The sequence below is a fragment of the Microtus oregoni genome, unplaced genomic scaffold, assembly GCF_018167655.1.
Source record: "Microtus oregoni isolate MIOR12 unplaced genomic scaffold, Mior012 000034F_ref0000314, whole genome shotgun sequence".
NCBI lineage: Eukaryota > Metazoa > Chordata > Mammalia > Rodentia > Cricetidae > Microtus > Microtus oregoni.
Genome location: NW_024543093.1, coordinates 20300134 through 20323498, shown reverse-complemented (window position 1 = coordinate 20323498; position 23365 = coordinate 20300134). Strand labels below are relative to the sequence as shown.

Here is a 23365-nt window from a genome sequence, read left to right as displayed (position 1 = left end):
TGATCATTTCATTAGATGATGAAAAAGCATTTGACAAAATTCAACATCCCTTTATGATAAAAGTCTTGGAGAGATTAGGGATACAAGGGTCATACCTAAATAAAATAAAAGCTATATACAGCAAGCCAAAGCTAACATCAAATTAAACAGAGAGGAACTCAAAACTATCCCACTAAACTCAGAAACACGACAAGGTTGTCCACTCTCTCCATACCTCTTCAATATAGTGCTTGAAGTTCTAGCAATAGCAATAAGACAACATAAGGGGATCAAGGGGATTCGAATTGGAAAAGAAGTTAAACTTTCATTATTTGCAGATGATATGATAATGTACATGAACGACCCCCAAAACTCCACCAAAGAACTTTTACAGCTGATAAACACCTTTAGTAATGTGGCAGGATACAAGATCAACTCCAAAAAATCAGTCGCCCTCTTATACACAAAGGATATGGAAGCAGAGAGGGAAATCAGAGACGCTTCACCTTTCACAACAGCCAGAAACAGCATAAAATATCTTGGGGTAACTCTAACCAAGGAAGTGAAAGATCTATTTGACAAGAACTTTAAGACATTGAAGAAAGAAATTGAGGAGGATACCAGAAAATGGAAGGACCTCGCTTGCTCTTGGATTGGGAAGATCAACATAGTAAAAGTGGCAATTCTACCAAAGGCAATTTATAGATTCAATGCAATCCCCATCAAAATCCCATCAAAATTCTTCACAGATATTGAAAGGAAAATAATCAACTTTATATGGAAAAACAAAAAACCCAGGATAGCCAAAACAATCCTATACAATAAAGAATCTTCTGGAAGCATTATCATCCCTGACTTCAAACTCTATTACAGAGCTAAAGTGATGAAAACAGTGTGGTACTGGAATAAAAACAGAGAAGTCGACCAATGGAATCGTATAGAAGACCCGAATTGTAACCTACAAACCTATGAACACCTCATTTTCAATAAAGGAGCTAATAGTATGCAATGGAAGAAAGAAAGCATCTTCAACAAATGGTGCTGTAATAACTGGATGTCAACCTGTAGAAGAATGAAAATAGACCCATATGTATCACCACGCACAAAACTCAAGTCCAAATGGATTAAAGACCTCAATATCTGTCCGAACACATTAAACCTGATAGAAGAGAAAGTGGGAAGTACACTACAACAGATGGGCACAGGAGATTGCTTCCTATGTATAACCCCAGCAGCACAGACATTAAGGGCAACATTGAATAAATGGGACCTACTAAAGCTGAGAAGCTTCTGTAAAGCAAAGGACACTGTCACCAAGACAAAAGGGCAACCTACTGACTGGGAGAAGATCTTCACCAACCCCGCAACTGACAAAGGTCTGATCTCCAAAATACATAGAGAACTCAGGAAACTAGACTTTAAAATGCTAATTAACCCAATTAAAAAATGGGGCACTGAACTGAACAGAGAATTCTCAACAGAAGAAGTTCAAATTGCCAAAAGACACTTAAGGTCATGCTCATCATCCTTAGCGATCAGGGAAATGCAAATCAAAACAACTTTGAGATATCATCTCACACCTGTCAGAATGGCTAAAATCAAAAACACCAATGATAGCCTTTGCTGGAGAGGTTGTGGAGGAAGGGGTACCCTCAACCATTGCTGGTGGGAATGCAATCTTGTGCAAACACTTTGTAAATCAGTGTGGCGGTTTCTCAGGAAATTCGGGATCAACCTACCCCTGGACCCAGCAATACCACTCCTGGGAATATACCCAAGTGATGCTCTATCATATGACAAAAGCATTTGTTCAACTATGTTCATAGCAGCATTGTTTGTAATAGCCAGAAGCTGGAAACATCCTAGATGCCCTTCAATGGAAGAATGGATGAAGAAAGTGCGGAATATATACACATTAGTGTACTACGCTGCAGTAAAAAACAATGACTTCTCGAATTTTGCATGCAAATGGATGGAAATAGAAAAAACTATCCTGAGTGAGGTATCCCAGACCCAAAAAGATGAATATGGGATGTACTCACTCATAATTGGTTTCTAGCCATAAATAAGGGTCACGGAGACTACAATTGGTGAACCTAAAGAAGCGAAGTAAGAAGGTGAACCCAAGGAAAAACATATAGTTTTCCTCTTGGCTATGGGAAGTAGACAAAATTGCCGGGGAGAAAATTGAGATCTTGGCGGTGGGGTGGGGTGGGGGTAAGGGGCGATGGGGAGAGAAAAAGGAGAAGGGGAGGATGGGGGAACTTGGGGAAAAAGGAGCATTGGGATAAAGGAAGGTTGGTTATGGGAGCATGGAAGAACAATTCTTAGTTAAGGGAGCCACCTTAGGGTTGGCAAGAGACTTGAACCTAGAGTGGCTCCCAGGAGCCCAAGGCCATGTCCCCAGTTAGTTCCTTGGGCAGCTGAGGTTGGGGAACCTGAAATGACCCTATCGTATAGCAATACTGACGAATATCTTGCATATTACCATAGAACCTTCATCTGGTAATGGATGAAGATAGAGACAGAGACCCACACTGGAGCATTGGACTGAGCTCTTAAGGTTCCAATGAGGAGCAGAAGGAGGGAGAACATGAGCAAAGAAGTCAGGCCCACAAGGGGTGCACCCTCCCACTGAGACAGTGGGGCTGATCTATTGGGAGCTCACCAAGGCCAGCTGGACTGTGACTGAAAAAGCATGGGATAAAACTGGACTCTGAACATGGCGAACAATGAGGGCTGATGAGAAGCCAAGGACAATGGCACAGGGTTTTGATCCTACTTAATGTGCTGGCTTTGTGGGAGCCTAGTTTGGATGTTCACCTTCCTAGATATGGACCGAGGGGGGAGGACCTTGGACTTACCACAGTGCAGGGAAACCTGACTGCTCTTTGGACTGGAGAGGGAGGGGGAGAGGAGTAGGAGGAGGGGGAGAAGGGTGGGAGGAGGGGGAGGGAAATGGGAGCCTGGGAGGCAGAAACTTGTTTTTTTTCCTTTTCTCAATAATAAAAATTTTAAGAAAAGAAAAAAAGAATTACCTACTAAGTAACTCTTACTTAAAACTGTTTTGTTAAATACAGTTTTACTCTCTTAAGTTTAAAATCATCTCTTTTTTAATTAGACAAAAGAAGGAAATGCTATGGAACAATTCTATTATGCACTGAATATTTATTGTTCTCATTAATTAAAGAACTGATTGACTTGTAGCCAGGTAGGGAGTATAGGTGAGACAACCAAACTAAGGATGCTGGGATAAAAAAGAGCAGAGTCAAAGGAGTTATGAGCAGATGCAGTGAGAAAGAAAGATGAGCATGCCATACTGAAAGAAAGGTACCAAGCCATGTGATCGGCCATAGATAAGAAATATGGTCTAATTTAAATGTAAGAGTTAACTAAGAAATAAGCCTGAGCTATTGGTCGAGCATTTATAATTAATAATAAGACTCTCTTGTGGTTATTTGGGAGCAGGATGTTTAATGGGAAAGTTCCAGTTACATAAGAACCACATCCAAATATCACTATTAATCACTTCCAAATATTTTCTGAAATATAACTAATGTATCTAAAAAAACCAAATAGCAGTAAGATCAACAAATGGAAATTCTGTCTCCACACTATCCGGTTCTGATCTTCAATTTCTCATAATTTAATTTACATGGGGCAAGAATTTTAAAGGAATTATGTAATGAATTATAATAAAATTAATTGTTTCCAGGATGATGAGGTCATAGAGTTTTCAGGATCTTGAGTGCCATTTTGTAGCAGGATTTCTTCCTAATTATTCTTTGTTCTATTTTGTCATCCTAGTTCAAAAATGAACACTTTTGCATTATGATGTCTGCTTTCTGTGGGGAGTTTTCCATTAACAGAAAAGCAATGCCTTGTTTTGTAAAGCAAAACAATGTAATTTTTATACAAATACAGCTCAGCAAGATTAAGTGGAAGTTACTGTAAATCACTAACAGGCCATTCTCAACCTATTAAATAGCGGATAATATTCTTTATATACCTGCAAATAAGATACACAAGAGCACTGGCAACCTGAAATTATCCCTCAAATTCACTGGAGTATAACACCAGTAGTGAGAGATGCTGGCATTTTAATATTTTAAAGATGCACATTCCTTTCACAAAGAGGGAATATCTTTCTCTAATTATTGGTCCTCAGTTTCCAATATACAAAACAGATACATTCCTATAGGGAAGAAAATGGCAATTAGGAAGGAGTTATTGGTAGTTTCATACCTGAACGGATATGTATACAAAGTAAAATAAGAAGATATACTCCTGTGGTAAATAAAATATTCTTCTTATTAATGAACATTAATTCCATTACTGTTTTGTTGAGAGTGATTTCCTATTAAGAAAAGTATCTATACCAAAGGAGAATTCATTATCTATTCCTAATGATAATTGCACCTGCTATGATTATGGTCTGAAGATAGAGAAAACAGTTTTGTACAGAAAACATTAAAACTAACTGTTCCTTGAACCTGATAAAATAATTAAAAAGTAGCATGCAAACATTAATTTATTCCTTCATCCAAAAGCACTTATGAAACAATTTTTATGGCAAGTACTGCACTAGTTATCCTGGAGAAAGGAGTATAAACCATGGCTTTTGCTGTCAACATCTCAGCAAAGTAATTTAAAAACAAAACACTCAGAGATTCATAAATAGTCCATAGAATTACATTGTGACAGTAGAGGTACAAGGAATACAGAGATGCAACTGGTTCAACTGTAAGAGTAATTAAATGAAATTGATCCTGGGTGATAGCTGAGATGAGTTTTAAAGACGTAAGCAGAAGTTTGGTGACAGAAACATTAAAGGAAGGAAAAGTAAGTCTAGGTTGTGGATCAAGTAGAAAATAAATACAAAAATGAGATATACTTAAAATACAAATAGTTTAAAAGAAATACACCATAGTATCTCATTACCATTTAGTATATTATTACCACTTAGCATAAGATCATTAGGGAATCCACATTTTTCATCTTGCATAACTCCCATGACTGTGTATACTTGATAAGCCAAAACTTTTACAACAAAATTAAAAAACAAACAGAAGAACAAGAAACCTAAAAAAAGGTTTTGGAATCAAAGAAAGCCAGACATAGAATCAATATTAAATTTGTATGTAAAGAAAATGCATTATACATATACAAGAGAATACTTTACATCCTTTATAAAAGAATAAAATCCTGATATTTGTGACTTTATGGGTAAAACTGAAGAATATTTTTTGTACATAAGTCAGAAACCTTAAGACAAATGTTGCATGATATCACCTATCTATGGAATCAAGAGTTCAGAGAAGCATAGAATCAAATTCTAGTTTCTAAGGGACTAGAAGAATCTATGACTGAAAAGATTTTAATCAACAATACAAAATTTCAGGTAGACTAGGAGAATAAATTCAACTTTTCCAGGTGATGGCGGCACATGCCTTTTATCCCAGCACTCTGGAGGCAGAGGCAAACTGATCTCTGTGAATTCAAGGCCAACCTGGTCTACAAGAGCTAGTACAGAACAGGACAATTAGGATTCTTACACAGAGAAACCCTGTCTCAAAAAAAATCAAAGCAAAAACAAAATTCACAAATGTTTTATATACCATGATGACAATCATTAATTGCATCTTATTCCATGCATAAATATTACAAAGCAGACCAGATTTTAAGTGTTCTCACTATAAAGAAATCTAATCATGAGGGGAAAATAATCATAACATCTTTATTTATACAAGACAGAAAAGGTAAGCAACTCAAATACTCATCATTAATAGAATGAATAAGTAAATGATGAAATGGTTATACAATGTAACATTGATCACTATATGTATATATGTATGTATGTTTTATGTATGTATAAATTGCTAAGAGTATGAGATAACAGATATTTAGTATCTCATTAGCACATAGTAAAATGTGGGTAGTAAGAGATATGAACAGAGCTCAGACCTGGGAGTCTTGTGTACTTCATTAGGGATCCACATTTTCTTTCTTTCCACTTGCTTCTGCCTCCCAAGTACTGGGATTAAAGGTGTGCACCACCATCACCCGGCCAAGATCCATATTTTCATCTCATGCCTGTGTAGACTTAATGAGCCAAAACTTCTATCACAAAAACAGGAGAATAAAAAATCCTGAAAAAGATTTAGGGATGAAAAGAAGCCAGACATGAAATCAATGTGTGTGTGTGTGTGTGTGTGTGTGTGTGTGTGTGTGTGTGTGTAAACATACTATTGATAGCCAACCACATGGTTACTATGTTGAATGAAATCCACATACCACAGGGCACATTCTATTCATATGATGTTCAAAAAGAGGCCAATCTATCTTTAATGGCAGAAATCAAAAGAGCTGTTGTTAGTGATATGAAGGTGGGAAGGGAGATTTAACCCAAAGACAGGAATGGAACTTGCTATGTAATAACAATTCAGTTCCTAACTCACATATTAGATGCATAGATAAAAACATCTTTAAAAATTTATCAAGCCTCACCTTATTTGCAAAACTTGATGATGAAGAAAGTCATTTCTGTCTTATTGTTTTCTGGCCAATGCTCTACACAGTCCCCTGTGCCAGAGAACAATGAAGGGTTGGAAATGAGCAAATGAGTTTTATCAACAAAACATATCAATCCTAATTGGTATTTGATGCATAAAGGTGGGTGCCAGATTTCAATTTTTTTGGATAATGAGTACATATTCCTTCTAACACAGCAAAACCTTTCAACTCTATTTGAGGAGGGATAATTCAAGCTCTCTGCATTGATCATGGGGATATAAGGCTGTAAGACGTTGAAACTCACTTTCACCCCAATTGCTATAATATTCAAATAGGAGGCATAACTAAAGAGGTAAGGGAGATAGAAAGGGGAAAAAGAGATGACAACAGTGTGGGGGGAAAAAACAAGGATATGGAGGAAATTTTCTACTTTTGAGATATTGTAACAGTCCCTTCAAAAGTGCAATCCTAATGTACAAGGAGAGTATTCTATGTTATACACAATTATACAATATCTGTAGAATGATTTGAGATACTTATATAGTAAATGCAAAAGCTCAAGTTTTTATTCAGAAGAAAAGTAGATCTATTAAAATAGCCCATCTTGGATAAATACTTTTTCAGTGATGTTTTTAAATGCTTCATATTGCTGTTTTACTTGTTCTTTCACTTTACAACGTCACCAGTAACAGCAAAATTTAAATTAGTTCACTGCCTGCTTTGATAGACCACATAAATAGTTATCTGCTTACAGTTTAGCTTCATCTTGAGGTAAGCTCCAAACTGTGATTACAGGCTCCAACGACCCTATCATGTATTCAAAACAGCCACCATAAATGACTTTATGGTTAGGGTTTGGCCAAGTTAGGCTTAGGCTGAAAAGCTTGGAAAAACGTGTAAGCACTGAGGGAATATCTTCTTTCTCCTTCTTTGCATCCCACAGACATTGAGTGGAGTTTGTGAAGTACTTTGGTTTCCTCAGTCAGACAAACCAATTTTCTCAAAATAAGCTATTTTCTCAGAAAATTAGAGCTAAATAAAAGGTGTATGCCCATGTCATTTCTCCTCTTCCTCAGCAAACCAAACACCAAACACAAACATTCATATATATTTCCATTAAAAAATTTCCACTTCACTCCTCCTATTCCCCACTGCTCCCCCACTCATCCTCCTCCCCTCCCCCTCCAGTCTTAAGAAAGGGCAGGGTACCCTGCCCTGTGGGAAATCCAAGGCCTTCCCCCCTCCACCCAGGCCTAGGAAGGTGAGCATCCAAATAGACTAGGATCCCAAAAAGTCAGTACATGCAGTAGAAACAAGTCCCAGTGCCATTATCAATGACTTCCCAGTCAGCCCCCATTGTCAGAAACATTGAGAGTCCAGTTTGATCACATGCTTGTTCAGTCCCAGTCCAGCTGAATTTGGTGAGCTCCCATTAGAACAGGCACACTGTCTCAGTGGGTCGACCAACCACTTGCAGTCCTGACTTCCTTGCTCGTCTTCTCCCTCCTTATGCTCTTCAACTGGACCTTGGGAGCTTAGTCCAGTGCTCTGATGTGGGTCTCTGTCTCTATCTCCATCCATTGCCGAACGAAGTTTCTATGGTGATATTTGAGATATTCATCAGTGTGACTATGGAACAAGGCCAGTTCAGGCAACCTCTACTCTGCTGCCCAAGGACCTAGCTGGGGACATCCCCATGGACACCTGGGATCCCCTCTAGAGCCACGTCTCTTGCCAACCCTAAAATGGCTCCCTTAATTAAGATATCTTCTTCCCTGCTCCTATATCCACCCTTCCCCCCACTCCCCCAAGCTCTCCCTAATCCTTCCCTTCTCTCTTCCCCTCTCCCCTTCCCCTCCTCACACCACCCCCACCCTACCCCCATCCTCCCAACTTTTGCCCAGGGATCTTGTCTGCTTCCCAGACATTCTTGTATATTTAAATTTAAATGCTATCTTTGGCCTATACCAGAATCCAAGCCTACTAATAATGGGGCTATATTGACCACCTCCAACAACAAAAGAACTTTGAAGCAGACAACAGTTCACAAAACTATAAATCAAGGTGTTATAATATGAACCTATGCTCATCAGTGACAGCTAAATCATAGAACTGTGACAGCTAAATCATAAAACTGGAATTTGTTACTTTGATTTCCCTATTTCAGCATTAAATTTTATGTAGGGGAAAGCAATTTTAGCTGCCTTTTGCTATGAAAGCACTGAAGTTTTTTATCTCTCTCTCTCTCTCTCTCTCTCTCTCTCTCTCTCTCTCTCTCTCTCTCTCTGTGCATGTGTGTGTGTTGGCTGTAAATGTCCATGCACATGCACCATATGAATGCCTGATACCCAGGAATTCCAGGAGATCTCATGTAAATGCAATTCCAAAAGGTTGTAAGCTACCAAATGGCTGCTGGGAATTGAACCCAGGTCCTCTTAACCTCTAAACCATCTTTCCAGTCCTGAGAGCAAAATTTTTTGAAAATGTCATTAGAAATGCCTTTAGTGTGATCTTTCTATGCCAAATGAAGCTGTCTCTATGTAACCCACAGTAGGAATATATTTCTATATAATTTACTCAAATATTAAATGACTCTAAAATTAATAATTAATAATAAAGAATTATAAAAATAAGAATTACTAAAACAATCATGTAGATGAATTTCATTAGGTTAAATGTGTCAGTAATTTACAAAAGATACTTTTGTTTAGACCTGTGTTACTGTGACTGCAAATTAAAGGATGAAATATAAATATCAATTATAAACACACTTGAAGCACTACTTGCTTTCCAAACCATGAGCAAATAAATTAATATACAAGAACTTCTTTCAAATACTGTGAGTAACCTTTAAATGGAGGAATATCCCTTTAAAATAAGTGGAAAGAATTTAGAGGGAAAAAGGATGCCTTGTTACTTAATTTTTTAAAAAACGGGGTTCAGAAATACAATATACAATTCCTTTGGAAGTTGGATAATATTTTCATGTCAAATTAAATGATATGCTGTTATATATTATTATGAATATTTTGTTTCATTTCCAATTACCATTATTATTATTATTTTGTAGACAAGTCTCATGTAGACCAGACTGGCTTCAAACTCCTAATGTAACTAAGTATAATCTTGAACTTCTGATCCTCTTGACTCTAACTCCTGTGGGGCTTACAATCTGTGGGACTAATAAAATTTATACAGGGCTAGAAATCAAATCAAGGACTTTATGCATGTTGGTCTACAAACTGCAATACAATTCTAGGTGGTTTCTATTTAATGTAAACTACAATATAAATACAATGTAAACATAATTTACAAGACAATACTCTCTTTTTATAGGATGAAGAAAATTCCTCATCTCTGCATTTATTCCCTGTTAACACTGTTACATAAGTACCTACATATAACTAAATGAATACATCAACTAAAATATGTTTTGTGCATCATTGATATGTGCATTTGCATGGGCTTTCATTTGTGTCTGTCAGTGTGTATTACTGTGGATCACCATTTAGCAAATAAATATAATCCTAACATTTACCCTCCCCAAAATATGTGGAAACTTCTATTTCCTTCCTCTACGTTCTAGTTACCACCTTCCTGTCTCTTTGTGACTTTTATCTTCTTGCTTTCTTTTCTCTCATTTCTTTTTGCTGTTTTAATTCTTTTCCTTTAATAGCACATAGTCAAAACAATAAATTAAGTGTTTCTCTCATTCCATCTCTCTGCTTTTCTTTATGGTCCTCTGTTTTCTCTCACTAGTTTCTTATAGTACAAAGTTGGTTCAGTAAGTAAACCATGAATATATGTATAATTGGTCCCATGTCAGCAGCAATTTAAATGTTTCCTTAGTATGGAATAAATGACTCAACATAGAGCTGGCAGTTACAATAGATCTTAAATAGCTTCAAATTTTATTAAAGAGTCATTTATTCTATGTAATTATATTCTGTAACATAATTATTATCCCTAGATCTGAAAACATTCCTGTATTCTATAAATAATAGAGAAAACATAGTGATGGACTCCTGGATGACCTTGATCAAAAATCCATAGATCAGTATACTTTATATAGGCACAAAAATGTAAATAAAAACAAGTCGATTTTATTTCATGTCTCTAAAAAGTGAACAAAAGCCTAAAACAGTTTTTTTCTTTCTTAACTATGATCTTCTCAGATGCTCAGAATTTCTTACTTATAGCTTTTATTATTCACTAAATGTAGAGAAAAATTTACTTAATACTCTTTAGGCAGTTTGACTGGTAAAATTCTTCAAAACTAAATATATTTTTCTTTTTATTTAAAACAAATTATTTTCTCACTTAATATACCCATATCACAGTTTCCCCTCTCAGTTTCTCCTACCTCCTCTCACATTCCACTTACTTTCAGTCTCTATTTACAAAATAACATGTTTCCAAGAGAAAATAATAAAATATAAGATAAAACAAAAAACTTTATCACATTGCAGTTGGACGAGACAAACCAACAGAAGGAAAAAAAGCCCAAAAGAAGAATCATCAATCAGAGATCTCATTCACACTCTGTAATTCTTCAAAAACACTAAACTAGAAACTATAATATATACACAGAGGCCTGATGAAGACACTGTAGACCCTGTACTTGCTGCTTCAGTCTCTTTATACCTCTTCTTCCATGTGAGTAGAGTTAGCAGTTCCAAAACAGAGTAAGGTTTTTGAGATGTGGAATAAAAAAACGTCCTTGGTGACTGAAAATCAACATGAACATGCTTCATGGCGATGAGTTCTTTCTTAAAAATAGAGTCCTCTGGGGTAACTACCATTTCCAATGGAGAGGTTTCAACCTTGTTTTTCTCTAACACAGATTTTTCTGAAAGATGATCTTTTGCTGGGCAAAGAGAAAGCCTCCTAAAAAGTAAATGAAGACAAGGCTGTGACTATTTTAGTGAACAACAAGCTGATGGCATACAATTAATTTTACACAGTAATGAGATGGTGCTCTTGTAGCTGAAAAAAAAAAACATTCAAAGTCAGATGTTTGTCCTGTTGGGGACACTGTAACACATGTCCATCTGACACAAAATCCCCCTCAGCTCTACTGTGTCCACATTATAAAGCCACACACCCCTAAAAGGGTAACAGATGAGCAACAGAACACTGACAACAGACTGAAATACCTAATCATTCACAGTGAGGAAAGTTCCTTGACCAAGGACACAACAGAAGTGTGGTACATCCAAGTCCCAAGGTGCTTCTTTATCTCTCCATTTCTCTCTAGACTCTTCTTGTTCCCACAGCAGAAGTGCAAAATTTTGTGCCCATGAGCTAGCTGAAAATAAACATGAATGAAACTGGGATATTTGTGACACATGATCTCCAAAATGCTCTCTTTCATTTTTACACAGTATATCACTTCGTAGCCCTGACTGTCCTGGAACTCTCTATGTAAAGAAACTCACAAAACCCACTTGCTTCTACCTCCAAATGCCAGAATATATATTGTGTGCCACCACACCTGGAAGGCATTATTTCAGTATATGTGCAAGAGACTGGGATTCAAGGATTCTTAAACAAATTACCAACTAAGTTTCTAAAACTAACTGAAGAGTCAAAACAAAAATTCAGTTCTTGAATCTAATTCAATTGCTGAAATAATTGCAAGTAGATAGTTATGATGAACTATGCCACAATTATCATTATATAGACAAGATTTCCTAAATAAGAGTTACTTTATACTGTTTAAAACCATCTATAATCATATGTATCTTGAAGTTGTCATGGATATTAGACAAATGTTCTTACTTTTTGCCTTCCCATTTTCAGCAAAAGATCTGTTAAGTAAATGGCTTAAGTTCTTACTTTTATAATCCTCCTCCCCAGACTTGTTGTTTTATCCAGTACCTTACCCCAGAAGATGCCCTCTGCTAACCCAAAGGCTGCTCCTGCCAGGGAAGCAGGTAGGCCAAATACAGATCCTCACCTCTCCTTCTGTTCCTCTAGATCCAATCCTACCATTCTCAACTCTAGCTCAGTAGCAGAACACCTGCTACACTTTCCATTTTCTCTTTGACCCCATCCCCAGTGGATCACAAAGATCTTCTCCAGCCTCCCTTCCCCAATAATACCAGCCCCCAATATTAGTAGGCATTCACTAAAAGCATACCAACTGTGCAGGCCAGGTAACAGATAAAGCAACTGGAGACTTTCAACACTCTTCTCCTCAAATCCAATCCCCCAGTATCACCCCTAGCTTTGCAATAGAACACCAGCTGCAGTTTCCTACACACACACACACACACACTCACACACACACACACACACACACACACATCTCATATGGATTCCACAGACTTCCCCTACTAACTTCATTTTATCCTATCCCCCAACTCCAGTGGCCATGTCCTACTAACCCACAGACCACTCCTGTGAAGGACACAGTATATTGACCATTGTTCTTTCCTTCTCCTTTTGTTTCCTTAGATTCAACCCCCAAGTCTTATCCCAATTCTGTAGCAGATCTTCTGGAGTGACCGCACTTCATTCCTTACCCCATTTTCATGAGACTAAATAAGCAAATTCTGGTGGAACACTCTGCTGCCCTTCATTCTATGAACCATTTCAGACCCTTGGCCTATCACTGTTTCTGTTGGAAGAGGCAGCTTGTTTGTTTTCCTGCCACCAGGCAGCTCAGGCCCAAAATAACCACACAACTGTATTAACTAAATCACTGCTTGGCCTATTAGTGCTAGCTTCTTTTTGGCTAGCTCTTACATATTAATTTAACCCATTTCCATTATTTTATATTTTACCATGATGCTTGTGGCATACTGGCAAGTTCTGTCTCCAGTGACAGCTCAATGGCTTCTCTGACTCTGCCTTCTTTCTGCCAGCATTCAGTTTAGTTCTCCCTACATAGCTCTACTCAACCCTATCAGACCAAGCCAGTTTTCTTTATTAATTAACCAATCATATTTACAGCATACAGAGGGAAATCCCACATCAAGTTCCCATGTATAAACTCCTAATATCCTGAAACATATTTTACCTGGAAACCCCAGCAGCCACAATTATCAGGTTCACAGAAAATTTACTACTAGGTAAAATGTACCCATAACATGCTCCTAAAGCCCTGAGAGAAATAAAAAACAAGGGAAAAAGGCTCCATGCAAAGATGTCAAAAATTGATATCAGCACCTAGACCCATAATCATCCCAATTTCTGATGTTGATATGCCTAATAAAAACACAATCAATAGTAGTCATGACAACATATCTCCTCTAGTAATCTTCCACAGCAGAACTTGAGTATTCCAATAGAGCTGAACCATAATTACAGACATAAAACAGTTTGAAGATGATAGAGGTCCTTAAAGAAGACAATATGATAGCTAATGAAACTCCATTTTAAGCTAAGCATCAATCTTGTCATCAGATAGATTTTTTTCCCTGGCTCCAGTCTCTTGAGGATAAGTTCCCAGTAACCTTGATTCAGTAATCTCTACCCAAAAAATACAGGCATGACAACCTATTTGTTATTCTATGACTGGGACTTCTTTGTTTTGGTTTGGTTTGTTTTTTGCTTCTGTAACTTGCTTATCCAGACATCCAAACACTGTTTTGAGGTGCCTTATCAACTTAGCTGGGTGTTTTTGGTTGTTTATGTAGATATTGAAAATACTCTTGTAAACTAAAGAAGACACCAGAAAGTGGAAAGCTCTCCCATGCTCTCTGGTAAGTAGAACTAACATAGTAAAAATGGCAATCTTACCAAAAGCAATCTACAGATTCAATGCAATGCCCATCAAATTCCCAGCAAAATTCTCACAGACTTTGAAAGAATGGTACTCAACTTCATATGCAAGAGTAAAAAACCCAGGATAGCCCCAAAAATCCTGTACAATAAAAGAACTTCTGGAGGCATCACAATCCCTGACTTCAAACTCTACTACAGAGCTACAGTACTGAAAACAGCCTGGTATTGTCATAAAAACAAGACAAGAAGACCAATGAAACTGAACTGAAGACACAGATATTAATCCACACACCTTCAAACACCTAATTTTTGACAAACAAGCAAAAAATATCAAATGGAAAAAAGAAAGCATATTTTAAAAATGTGCTGGCATATCAACATGTGGAAGAATGAAAATAGATCCATATCTATCACCATGCCCAAACTAAAGTCCAAATGGATCGAAGACCTCAACATAAAGCCAGCCACACTGCACCTTATAGAAGAGAAAGCAGGAAGTACAATTGAATGCAAGACATAGAAGACCACTTCCTAAATATAACTCCAGAGGGTTGAAGGGGGAGAGGGGAGAGGCAGAGAAGGCAGCAGAGAAAAATGTAGAGCTCAATAAAAATCAATAAAAGGAGAAAAGAAAATACTCTTGTGATTTTACTCTTTAAAAACACTGCCCCATACCCTTCTTTCATGACAATTTCAGATATGTCTCAGATTGTTCATCTGTCTAGCAGCTAATTAATTAACACTTTATTTATAAATGGATTGATTCTATGGTCTTTCCCTGGGAATCACAAATTCTGTAAGAGAAATGAGTAAATTCCTTAAAGAAATCCATAAAAACCCATAAAAACCATAAAATGGAAATAGAATCATTAAAAATCTCAAATTGAGGGAATTCTGAAAATGAAAGATTTGGGAATTTAGATAGGAATTCTACAATGATAAGCTTCACCAAGATGCTATAAGAGATAGAAGAGAGCATTTAAGGTGTTGAAGATAAACTACAAAAAAATGAATGCATCAGTCAAAGAAAATGTTAAAATTAAAAAGATTTCTAGGAATCTGGGACATTATGAAAAGATCAAATAAAAGAATAATAGGAATGTAGGAAGAAGTAAAATTCCAGATAAATTGTAAAGAAAATATTTTCAATAAAATCATAGAAAAAAGTTTCTAAGCTAAAGACAGAGATGGTTATAAAGGGACAAGAACCATATAAGGCACCAAATAAATTGGAACAGAAAAGAAACACCTCAGCAGATGAAAATCAAAACACTAAACAAATAAAACAAGGAAAGAATATTAAAAGCTGTGAGAAAAAATGGCCAAAAAATGGGGTACATTCCTAAACAGAGGACTCTCAACAGATGAATCTAAAATGGCTGAAAGATACTTAAGGAAATGCTCAACATCTTTAGCCATCAGAGAAATGCAAATCAAAACAACTCGGAGATTCAATCTTACACTTGTCAGAATGACCAAGATCAAAAAACCTCATGACAGCTTATGCTAGAGAGGATGTAGGGTAAATGGAATGTTCCTTCGTTGCTGGTGGGAGTGAAAACTTGTAGAGCCACTTTGGAAATCAGTATGGCAATTTCTCAGAAAATTAGGAAACAATCTATCTCAATACCCAGCAATACCTATTTTGGGTATATACTCAGAGGATGTTCAATCATATCACAAGGACATGTGCTCAACCATGTTCATAGCAGCATTATCATAATACTCAGAACCTGAAAACAACCTAGATGCCCCTCAGCCAAAGAATGGATAAAGAAAATTTGGTACATTCACACAACAGAATACTACACAGCAGAGAAAAAATAAAACAATATCTTGAAATTTGCAGACAAATAGATAGATCTAGAAAAACCATATTGAGAGAGGTAAGCCAGATCAAGAATGATAAATATAATACGTACTCATATTGAAAAAGTATCTTTTAGACATAAAGCAAAGAAAAACCAGCCTACAGTCCACAATCTCAGAGAGCCTAGACAACAAAGAGAACCCTAAAAGAGACATACATAGATCTATATAGGAAGAAGAAAAAGACAAAATGTCCTGAGTAACCTAGGAATGTGGGGGTCCTGGAAGAGGGTAGTGGGGGAAGAAGATAATGGCAGGGAGCAGAGAAAAATATATAGCTCAATAAAAACAATTAAAAGTGCCCACATAACATATAAAGTCAGACCTATTAAAATTATACCCAAATTCTCAATGGAGACTATAAAAGCCAGAAGGGTCTAGACAGATGTGCTGCAGACTCATAGAGATGAAAGATGCCAGCACAGATTACTATATTTTGCAAATCTTTCAATTACTATAGATGGAGAGAATAATTTATACTACGATAAAGACAAATTTAAGAAAACTTCATCTACAAATCCAGCACTATGTAAAGTTCTAGAAGTAAAACTACAACCTAAGGAGGTTAAATACAACCATGAAAACACATAAAATATATATCACAACATTAAAATAGAAAGGGAAATACATACACATATACACTGATGCCTCCACCATTAACATCAAAATAACAATAATCAACAATTAGTCATTAAAATCTACCAATATCAATGGTCTCAAGTCTCCAAAAAAAAAAAAAATGCATAGACTGACAGGATGTAAGAACAGAAACCATCCTTCTGTTGAATCCAAAAAACAAATGTCTGCATCAAGGACAAACCTCAGGATAAAGGATTGGAAAAAGATATTGTAAGCAAAAGGACATGAGCATCAAGTAGGTACAGCACTTTTAATATCTAACCAAATAGATATCAAACCAAAACTAAGCATAAGAAATATGCTTTAGACCTTAACAACAATACTATTCTCAGAAAGCCTACAAACACATGGAAATTGAACAGTGAACTATTGGATCACCCCAGAGTCAAGGAAGAAAGAAAGAAAGAAAGAAAGAAAGAAAGAAAGAAAGAAAGACATTGAAGACTTTTTTTAATTCAAAGAAAATGAAGGCACAACATGTCCAAACCTATGAAGTGCCATGAAAGCAGTGTTAAGAGGAAAGTTCATAGGACTACGTACCAACATACAGAAAATGGAGAAAGCTCACATTAGTTAATTAACAGTGTGCAAAGCTCTAGAACAAAAAGAAGCAAACTTACCAGGAGGAGTAGAAGACAAGAAATAATCAAATTGAGGGATGAAATCAGCAAAATAGAAACAAGGAAAATAATATAAAGAATCAATGAAGCAAATAGCTGGTTTGTTGAGAAAATCAACAAGATAGATAAACACTTATCCAAACTAATCAAAAGGCAGAGAGACAACATCCAAATTAACAAAATCATAAATGAAAATAGGGCATAACAACTAACACTGAAGAAATTCAGAGAATCATTAGGTCATACTACAAAAACCTGTACTCCACAAAAGTGGAAAATATAAAACAAATGAACATTTTTTTAGATAGATACCATAAACTAAAATTAAATCAAGACCAGGTGAGCAATTTAAATAAACTGTAAAGAAATAGTAGCTGTCATCAAAAATCTGCAGACCAAAAAAAGTCCAGGGTGAGATGGTTTTAGTGCAGTATTCTACAAGAACTTCCAAGAAGAGCTAATACCTATACTCCTCAAAGTGTTCCACATAATAGAAACAGAAGGGACATTTGCAAACTCTTTTTATGAGGCTACAGTTGCCCTGATACCAAAACACTCAACCAAGAAAGAGAATTACAGACAAATCTCACTCACGAACATGGATACAAAAATTCTTAATAAAATACTGGCAAATCAAATCCAAGAACACTTAAAAAAAAATCATCCACCATGATCAAGTAAGCTTCAATCCCAGAGATTCAAGACTGGTTCAACATATGAAAATATATCAATGTAATCCATCATATAAATAAACTGAAAGAAAAAAATGATCATTTCATTAGATGCTGAAGCAGCATTTGACAAAATCCAACACTGCTTTGTGATAAAGGTCTTGAAGAGATCAGGGATACAAGGAACATATCTAATTTTAATAAAAGCAATAAACAGCAATCCACCAGCCAACATCAAATTAAATGGAGAGAAACTCAAAGTAATTCTACCAAAAATCAGGAACAAGACAAGGTTGTTCTCCCTTGAAGTTTTAGCAATAGTAACATGACAATGAAAGAAAGTCAAGGGGGTTCAAATTGGAAGGGAAGAAGTCAAACTTTCATTATTTGCAGATGATATGATAGTGTATAAGTGACCCCAAAAACTCTACTAGAAAACTCCTAGAGCTGATAAATACCTTTAGTGATGTGGCAGGATAAAAGATTAACTCAAAAAAACCAGTAGCCCTCCTATACACAAATGATAAGGAAGCTGAGAGGGAAATCAGAGAAGCATCACCTTTCACAATAGCCACACATAATATAAAATATCTAAAATAACTGAAAAGAAAAAGACCTATTTGACAAGAATTTTAAGTCTTTGAAAAAAAAAAAGAAATTAAAGAAGATACCAGAAAGTGGAAAGATCTCCCATGTTCTTGGATAGGTAGGATCAACATAGTAAAAATGGAAATCCTACCAAAAGCAATCCATAAATTCAATGCAAACCCCATCAAAACCTCAACACAATTATTCACAGACTTTGAAAGAACAATTATAAACTTCATATGGAACAACAAAAAACCCAGGATATCCAAAACAACCCTGTACAATAAAGGAACTTCTGGAGGCATCACCATCCCAGACACCAAACTCTATTACAGTAATAACAACAGCTTGGTATTGGCATAAAAACAGAGAGGTTGACCAATTGAATCAAAATCAAAAACCCAGAAATAAATCCATACACCTATGAACACCTGAATTTTGACAAAGAAGCTAAAATTATACAACAGAAAAAATCTTAAGCAAATGGGGCTGGCATAACTGAATGTCAACATGTAGAAGAATGAAATTAGATTAATTTCTTTTGCCATGCATCAAACTCACATCCAAATGGATTAAGGACCTCAATATGAATCCAACCACACTGAACCTGATAGAAAAGAAAGTGGGAAATAGTCTTCAATGCATGAGCACCGGAGACCACTTCCTAAATATAACCCCAGTAGCACAGACACTGAGAACAATGATAAATAAATGGGACCTTCTGAAACTGAGAAGCTTCTGTAAAGCATAGGACACAGACAATAAGACAAAATGGCAGCCTACTGAATGGGAAAAGATCTTCACCAACACCACATAAGACAAAGGACTGATCTTAAAAATATATAAAGAACTCAAGAAAATAGACATTAAAATTCTAAATAACCCAATTAAAAAATGGGGGTAATGAACTGAACAGAGAATTCTCAACAGAAGAATCTTGAATGGCCAAAAGATACTCAAGGAAATGTTCAACATCTTTAGCTATTCAGGGTAATGCAAATCAAAACAACTCTGAGATACTATCTTACACCTGTCAGAATGGCTAAGATCAAAAACACTATGCTGGACAGGACTGGAGTAAGGGGAACACTCATCCATTGCTGATGGGAATGCAAACTTGTACAACCATTTTGGAAATCAGTATGGTAGTTTCTCAGGAAATTGAGAATCATTCTACCTCGGGATCTGATGTGGGAGTGTCATATATCAATCTGTTGATTTCATTGGTTAAGCAATAAAGAAACTGCTTGGCTCTCATAGGTTAAAACATAGGTGGGAGGAGTGAACAGAACAGAATGCTGGGAGAAAGAAGCTGTGTCAGAGAGTCGCCATTATTCTCCCACGCCAGGCAGATGCAGGTTAAGATCATTCCTGGTAAGCTAGCTCGTGGGCTACACAGATTATAAGAAATGGGCTAGTCCAGGTACGAGAGTTCGCAGAGAAGAGGCTAGATAGAAATGGGCCAAGCAGTGTAAAAGAATACAGTTTCCGTGTAATTATTTCGGGCATAAGCTAGAGCTAGCCATGTGGGTGGCTGGGTGGCGGGGACGCAGCCCGGCCGCTCATATTTTAACAAGGATCCAGCAATACCACTCTTGGGAATATACCCAAAAGATGCTCAATCACACTTCAAAAGCATTTGTTCAACTATGTTTACAGAAGCATTATTTGTAATAGCCAGAATCTGGAAACATCCTAGATTCCCCTCAACCGGAGGATGGATAAAGAAAATGTGGCACATTTACACATTAGAGTACTATTCAGTGGTAAAAACAATGGCATCTTGAGTGTTGCATGGAAATGGTGAATAGAATTAGAAAACACTATCCCAACTGAGGTAACCCAGATCCAAAAAGAAAATATGGTATGTATTCACTCCTAAGTGGATACTAGCTATAAACAAAGGACATTGAGTCTATAGTTTATGATCCTAGAGAAGCTAAGTAATAAAGTGAACCCAAGAAGAGGCATATATAGACCTACCTGGAAACTGGAAATGTACAGGATTGATTGGCAGGGTTGGGAGCATGGGGCTGTGGGGAGAGGGGAGGATAGAGGAAGAGGGTAGAAGAACTTTAAAGAATGAGATGGTCAAGATGGAGGAAGGACAGAGATGAGAACAAGGAGAGAGGTATCTTGATTGAAGGAGCCATTATAGGATTAGCAGAAACCAGGCTCTAGAAAAATTCCCAGTAATCCCAAAGGGTGACCCCACCTAGGACCCTGGGCAATAGAGTAGAGGGGGTCCAATCTTGAGTTGCCCTGTTGTCAGCCTGATGATTATTTTAAATATCTCCATAGAGTCTTCACCCAGCAACTGATAGAGGCAGAAGCAGAGATCCACATTGGAGCACTGGACTAAGCTCCCAAAGTCCAGTTGAAGAGTGAAAGGAATGAGAATATGAGCAAGGAGGTCAAGACCATGATAGGTTCGACCACTGAAATAGTCAACCTGAGCTAATGGAAACTCACCAACTCCAGCTGGACTGGGAAGAAACGAGCATAGGACCTACTAGTCCCTCTGAATGTGGTTGACATTTGCATGGCTGGGGTAGACTGAGGGGGCACTGGCAGTGGCACCAGGATTTATCCCAACTGCATGTACTGGCCTTTTGGGATCATATTCTTTTTGTATGTATACCTTGCCCATGCTAGATATAGTAGGGAGGGCCTTGGACCTTCCACAAGGCAATGTGCCTTACCCTCTCTGAGGATTAGATGGTGGTGGGGTGGAAGGGTATGTGGATGGATTGGGGGGATTGGAGGGAGTGTGAATCTGGATTGGTATTTTTTTTCTTTTTTCTTTTTTTGATTTTGTTAGTTTTTTTTAATTAATTTATTTATTTAAGATTTCTGCCTCCTCCCTTCCACCACTTCCCATATCCCTCCTCCTCCCCCAATCAAGTCCCCCTCCCTCATCAGCCCGAAGAGTAGTCAGGGTTCCCTGCCTTGTGGGAAGTCCAAGGACCTCCCACCTCCTTCCAGGTCTAGTAAGGTGAGCATCCAAACTGCCTAGGCTCCTACAAAGCCAGTACGTGCAGTAGGATCAAAACCCAGTGTCCTTGTTCTTAAACTCTCAGCAGTCCTCATTGTCCGCTATGTTCAGCGAGTTCAGTTTTATCTCATGATTTTTCAGACCCAGTCCAGCTGGCCTTGTTGAGTTCCCGATAGATCAGCCCCAATGTCTCAGTATGTGGGTGCACCCCTTGCGGTCCTGAGTTCCTTGCTCATGATCTCTCTACTTCTGCTACTGATTTGGACCTTGGGATTTCAGTTCAGTGTTCCAATTTGGGTCTCTGTTTTTGTCTCCTTTCATTGCCCGGTGAAAGGTAATCTCCAGGAGGATGACTATATGTCTTTCTTTGGGTTCACCTTCTTATTTAACTTCTCTAAGATCACGAATTATAGGCTCAATGTCCTTTTTTTATGGCTAGAAACCAAATATGAGTGAGTACATCCCATGTTCCTCTTTTTGGGTCTGGCTTACCTCACTCAAGATTGTGTTTTCTATTTCCGACCATTTGCATGCAAAGTTCAAGAAGTCGTTGTTTTTTACTGCTGAGTAGTACTCTAATATGTATATATTCCATGCTTTCTTCTTCCATTCTTCCATTGAAGGGCATCTAGGTTGTTTCCAGGTTCTGGCTATTACAAACAATGCTGCTATGAACATAGTTGAGCATATACTTTTGTTGTATGATAGGGTGTAGTAATAAGAGGCGGCGGAACTGCGTCCCCAGCACCCCGGCTGCCTGCTCAGCTAGCTTATGCCCCGAAATAACAACACACAAACTGTATTCATTTAAACACTGCTTGGTCCTTTAGCTCTAGCCCTTACAGGCTAATTCTCACATCCCGATCAACCCATCTCTAATAATCTGTGAGCACCAGTCTTACCAGGAAGATTCTAGCCTAGTCCATCCTGGGTCGGAGCTTCATCCCGGGAGCGGGGCATGACATCTCTCCGAGGCGTCTGCTCCCGGGAGGAGAGCTGTCGAGTCTGACCTCACTTCCTCTTCCTCCCAGCGTTCTGTTCTGTTTTCTCCTCCCACCTATCTTCTAACCAATAAAATGGGCCAAGGCAGTTCCTTTATTAGCCAATGACCTTCCTCCATCAATAGGGTATCTCTTGGGTATTTAATAAATTTAAAAAAATCTAATAAATTAAAAAAAAATACATGTCAATGTTCACCTGTGTTTGTCATACTTATAGTTAGGTTATTAGTCGGGTTCTCCAGATGAACAGATTATACTCTGCATTGATAGGTAATCTTCAAACACTTCAACGAATTGTAGAATACGGCATTTAAATAACTCAAGATTCAGTTGATATGAGACACGATTGCTCCTGGCAGCAGCAGTCTTTTCTTAAGGGAATGTTGGGGACCGAAGACACTCCACTTGGAGCTTTTTTTCTTGGCAAAACTGGTCTTTGGGTAGAGAATTGCCCTTGCCTCAACTACTGACAATATGCACATTGTCAAAACAGGACAAGCAGGATACAAGCAAAAAGGACTGCTGAACTTTGCAAAGACAGGGCAGTGTAGGACAATTGTTTGAATTTTCTTGTCTCAGAAAATGGTCTGTCAGATACTTTAGGACTTAGCCAATGTTGGTTGTTCCAACATTACAAATGAGACTTTGGGTGACTGCCCAGGTAGTCAGCTGCCTCTCATTTTTTGCACCTTTTGGGAGTCAATTGCTTGCACTTCCTGTTTATTATTATTATATTAATATTACTTTTCCTTCTCAGGT

General features: G+C 37.4%; 1 protein-coding gene across 1 annotated transcript in view; it reads right to left on the bottom strand.

Annotated features, from left to right (window-relative positions):
* Positions 1 to 11228: 11228 nt before the first annotated feature.
* Cwf19l2 (CWF19 like cell cycle control factor 2) overlaps positions 11229 to 23365 on the bottom strand; it is a 108203-nt gene continuing 96066 nt past the window's right edge. The window contains exons 19-20 of the transcript XR_005972198.1: positions 11649 to 11800; positions 11229 to 11379 (exon numbers count right to left, since the gene is read on the bottom strand). The gene's annotated coding sequence lies outside the window, so the exon portion shown is untranslated. The remainder of the gene's footprint in view (positions 11380 to 11648; positions 11801 to 23365) is intronic.